At 34.0% G+C, this 5,125-nt stretch overlaps 1 protein-coding gene across 8 annotated transcripts in view; it reads right to left on the bottom strand.

Annotated features, from left to right (window-relative positions):
* The window catches only part of LOC108367360 (protein 60A-like), a 14,532-nt gene extending 9,414 nt beyond the window's left edge, over positions 1-5,118 (bottom strand). Inside the window, exons 1-2 of one of the 8 annotated variants that reach the window (XM_017621954.1) lie at positions 4,731-5,118; positions 1-188 (exon numbers count right to left, since the gene is read on the bottom strand). The gene's annotated coding sequence lies outside the window, so the exon portion shown is untranslated. The remainder of the gene's footprint in view (positions 189-4,730) is intronic. The other 7 variants (XM_017621957.1, XM_017621959.1, XM_017621960.1 and 4 more) reach the window with 7 other exon arrangements.
* Between the last annotated feature and the right edge of the window lie 7 nt (positions 5,119-5,125).

Raw genomic sequence — 5,125 nt, 5'->3', positions numbered from 1 at the left:
TCTTTTTTTTTTGAGAATCGAAGTGCGAGTGTAGATGGGTTAAGTGTGTTTGTATGGCAAATATTTTAGTTGATATTTTGCAGATTTCAATTGTTTTTGCTTAACAAATAACAAATCATCAGTTTTATTGCGTTGGACGGTTGAACGTTGCGATTTAGGATATTGGCATACACTTTTCGTAGGAATTACTTAATACATACATAAGTATTAGAGAATGCATGAATGTAGGTATATATGTATGTATGTAAATGAGAAAATTCTGTTGCCGCGCCGCGTAGTATTTTTCTCTTGTTGTCTGTTGTTAAAAAAATATGTGCAATGCAGACTACATTTTTCTGCAAAAAGTAAATGATTTTTTTTTGTTTTAATATTTTTTACGCATTCGAATTGAAAAATTTTTTCAGCGCAATTGTTCGCATGAAGTACTTGAACAGTTACTCACATAAGTATTTTACGATATTTAAAATGTTTTCCATTTTTTGCAATGTTTGAAATTTTGATTTAAACGTTTTTATTTTGTAGAATGAGCTATACATACATATGTATGTATGTAAGTATATAGTAAGTCGCGCGTTAAGTTATATAAAATATTTCTTGCGTATACCGGCACTATTTCTGGTTTATTTATTTGTTTGTTGATTTGATTGTTTTTTATGCTTTTGAAATAATGTTTTATTGCGAATTTGTTACAAATTTGTTTAACGGAAAAGTAATTACTTGATTTCGTATATTTGTATTATTTTCACTGAAATTCACCGAAGATCCACACCTGAAATAACAAAATACACATTTGAGTTGTTCACAACATCCGAATAGGTCGCAAAGGTGGAGGCCGCCAAGGTAGGAGATTAAACGCAATTAAAAATTAAGTTTAAATGTAGTAATAATCACATTTTTACATGGGAAAAATAAATTTTTTCGTAGAAATGGTATAGAATTCTTGAAAGTCAATATTTTTCGATCGGTAAACTCTGGTCCTCTTCAGGAAACTTTCAATAACAATACGCAATTGTTTTTTTAGCCATTTTTCTGGGCTTTTGTGGTTTTTGGTGGACCTATAAATTATAGTTTCCATGAAAAAATTGTTAAATCAACAATTGGGTATTATTATTATTTACCATTTCTACGAAGAGCTGTTTTTCCCATATAAAATACATAGTATAAAACTTTGGGCGCTTTGAGTGACCTCCAATATTTTTTGATTTCAAAATAAAAAAATAAGGGTATACATTTTTTCGGCATAGAAGAATCCTAGGCGGTGAGAGCATAAAAATTCCGACTTTACTTTTTCACATGAATTTTTGGACCACCCTAATATGCATACACCTGATTTGTGGTGGATATATGTACCTGGACTAAAGCTACAGTGAGAAGGCCCAATCAGAACGTTGCACAATAAGACCGTGTGGCCGATGTTCAAAAGGCTGCTACCGCGGTAGTTGACTCTTTCGTCAGACCGTATTTTCCATAGAAGTTGGTGCATGTATCTTATCAATTCATCCCCCTCAGCTTCAGTAGCTTTGTTATTTTTCAGCCGCAAAATTTATGTTCGTATTTCGTCATAATCGCGCGATGGGGCAACGATTCCATTGTCATAGACTGGGGGTTGGGGACCATCTTCACCACTGGTCACAAGATCGCCCATGCTGTTCATATACATAGATGTTCGCCCTGGTCTTGAAACCTTCCCGCAAGTTTCCTAAGTTTCTGATACAATTTTTGGGCGTTTTTTTTCGTTATGGTTCCCTGAAATCCGACTACTTCTTTGGTGGAAGTGGCGATATGTAATGCCGGCAAGTATGGTTCCACGACTTGCATATGTCGGTTTGTTAAAGAGTACTCGGTCGTCTGTTGTGATTACACATTTACGATGTTGAGCTTTCCTTTCCTTGCTGGACGCACGCTTTTGCCTCACAACGATACCTTCCTTGCCTATTCTGTGCGCTCCAAACGCTCATAGAAGAGACCCTAGGTCACCTAAGCCTTCTCCGTCGGGACCTGGGCGTAAATGAACAAAGTGTTGAAGACTCACGCTTTGAATCGGATTGTAGCAAGCTACTCATTCAGAGTAATAAACGGCAATAGTCTGCAACTGAGTCTTTTTACCACCACTAATCCGACGCCGTATTTGTGCTCCTTTACATTTCAGCTATAATAAACGTCACAAGATCGCACGTATTTCTTGTCTTACTGCGTCCAACAATTTCCTGGATGGCGGTAGTAACTGTTACTATTTTTTTTTTTAGTCCAGGTTTCGGATTTAATAGAAAAAGAGGGGTGGAGGAGCAACCATAATGCATACCCTGCAGGACAATATAATATGTTACTGCTTTAGTTATCTTATAACTTCTATAACGTAGTATTTCTGCATCAAAAAAAAAAACAAATTTTTTACAAAATTTCGCTTAAGTCTTTTTGGCGGTGAGAGCCCGATATGTATGTAAGTATTTACAAAAATTTAAATATGTTTTTTATCTCAACAATTTCTTTGTATTTACACGCCATTTAAATACTTCATATTTTTTGTTTTGATTTGTTGTTGTACGTTAATAATTGTATTACACGCGGATAGCGAGTGCCAATAGGCATTCCAGCAATAAGCGTATACATTTTCATATCTACATATGTACATACATACATACACAGCCGGTCACTTGATTGGTATCGGCGGTTTTCCTTTTGTTTATTTAATATTCATATTTTTTTTTTTTTTAAATATCACATATTCTTTAACGAAAACAATGTAAATCCGATTTTCAATCTTTAAACAAATTAAAAAAAAAAATCAAAAAAGGCCGCCCCTATTTAAGTGACCGGCAGTATATAAGTTAATAAGATTTTTGGTATGCAGATTTGTAGCCCATTCAATTTTAGTACAATGAAATGTACGTTTCAAGTAGCTGCAAAATATCGGTGATTTTTTTAATTTTTTTTACGGTGTCACGCCTTTTCTTTCATAGAGAGTATGCTCGACAAAAGAAAAATTAAAAAAAATCAATGGTGTTTTACAACCACTTAAACTTGCACTAGAATTGAATGGCCGGCTATAAAACTTTTTGCTCAAAAAAATCTGAAATTTTGGTGAAAATTTGCGAAATTTGTACAAAGTTTGAAAATCGGATTTGCATGGTTTTTTTTGGTGGGCCTGATAAAGTTAGAAAGACCAAATTCCACGGTGTTGCAGTATACATATTAGTCCTTAAAATATATATGTATATTTTTTTTTCAAAAATAACTATTAAAAACATTGAAGGATAATGTCATTGTTCACCAAATTTTTTTTCAGTTCCACAGAATTTTTTCTTTCATTTGATTCCCGCATTGTGATCCTACATTACACTAAGTTTATTTTTTTTGCATTAATCATATCTATCCTTGAAAGTCTTTAAAAAATCCTTACATCAGATTAAAAAGGACTACAAAATCAGTTTTACCATATTTTGCTCGCAGTTTCGCGAGTACCTACATACATACATTTTTTTTTTTTTTTTTGTGTGGAAAATTGACTCTCGCACGGTGTCTGGCTGGACCCATTAGGTACAAATGTGATGTTAAGGATGCTTTGCTGTCCTTGTAACTATCCTTTTATTGGAGGCTGGCTAATAAAATTTTAGGAAAAATTCAAAAGATTTCAAATAGCTATCTCATTTACAATACGTTTACTTTATAAGTAAAGTAGAAAAAGGTCTGGGCTGACCCGTCCGCCTAACGGATGGTTAAGAGTATATGCTATATTTTCACAAAAAATTTTTAGATATCAAATAAACAAACGGAAAACTGCCAATACTAAGGATCAAACCCTAATCAAGTGACTTTCAGTGTAGACATAAACAATAAAATTCACTTTGTAGTAAGTATGCGATATATAGAACATGCATACATATATATGTACATATTTATAGTACATTTTACATACATTAGGATGCTCGTGAAATATGCGAAATAGCGACAACAACAAAGCGTTTGAGCAGAGAATTAAGATATTGGAAGAGATGCGCGAAGAAAGCGCGGGAATAAAGCTGCTCAAAATGTATGTATTGTATGCTCAAAATGTATGTATGTCATACCTGCACATACATATATAATTTTTGGCCCCATTTGGATTCGGTTAAGGCGTGGCGCACAAAGTGGTCAAAGTTCAAATTACCCTATGAAGACGTCTTAACCGACTCCAATCGGGGCAAAAATTTCTATGTGATACCTTCGACTTTAGTAGTATCGATTTTGGGTATTAAATGAAAAAATTTTTTGAGTCTCCATAGAGGCATCTGGCCTTTGATCCCTTTGCGACACGCCTTAACCGTCTCCAATCGGGGCAAAAATTTCTATGTGATATCTGTGACCCTGGTATTATCAATTGAGGGGGTGAGATTAAAAAAAAAACGGTAATTTGATTTTTTAAGGACCCCCCTAAAGTGTATATATACATTGAGTTTGTACATATATATGCAAAAATGTGCGTACGAAAAAGTTCAATAAAAAGGAAGACCACCAACGCATTTTACAACAACAGCAGCTACTGACGTTCGAAGAGATACATTTGTAGAGATGTACATCTGATCATTGATCAATGGTAACGATAGCATTCACTTTATAAATGTGTAGGTACACAACTCAAATTGATGAAATTATTATTTCTTTATAGTTTTTTGCATTTCTTATGAAAATATAGTATCACTAATATTTATTTAAACACATTTTAGGACCTTATATCCTTTCCATAAACATACTCGTTTTGCACACACTTATTGAACCAAATAAAATCGTAAACTAAGGTGCGATTCTTTTAAAACACATCATGGCGCACATTATACATACTACAAATTTAACCATAATAAGTTTAGTAAATCTCGACGCACTTGCTCCACACACACTACACACGCCTGCTGAGCATTTTCTATATTTTTGTACTAAGTACATACACACACAAATGTGCACTTTTATTTCTATTATACGATTGTTATGTACATATATGCGTTTGTTTGTTTGTTTGTTTGTTTTTTTCTTATATTACTGCCGTATTTGTTGTAAGCGAAACCAATTGAGGGCGCCACCACAACAACCCGTAGCATTGAAGTGCATTGCGCGAACTTCCAGAAATAACTGAGTGTGGTGGCTGGCCGGT

This window comes from Rhagoletis zephyria, unplaced genomic scaffold (assembly GCF_001687245.7).
Source record: "Rhagoletis zephyria isolate East Lansing unplaced genomic scaffold, Rhagoletis_zephyria_1.1 Rzeph_scaffold_02650, whole genome shotgun sequence".
In the NCBI taxonomy this organism is placed as follows: domain Eukaryota; kingdom Metazoa; phylum Arthropoda; class Insecta; order Diptera; family Tephritidae; genus Rhagoletis; species Rhagoletis zephyria.
The sequence above is the reverse complement of the archived record's forward strand: the minus strand, read 5'-3'. Positions and strand labels throughout refer to the sequence as shown.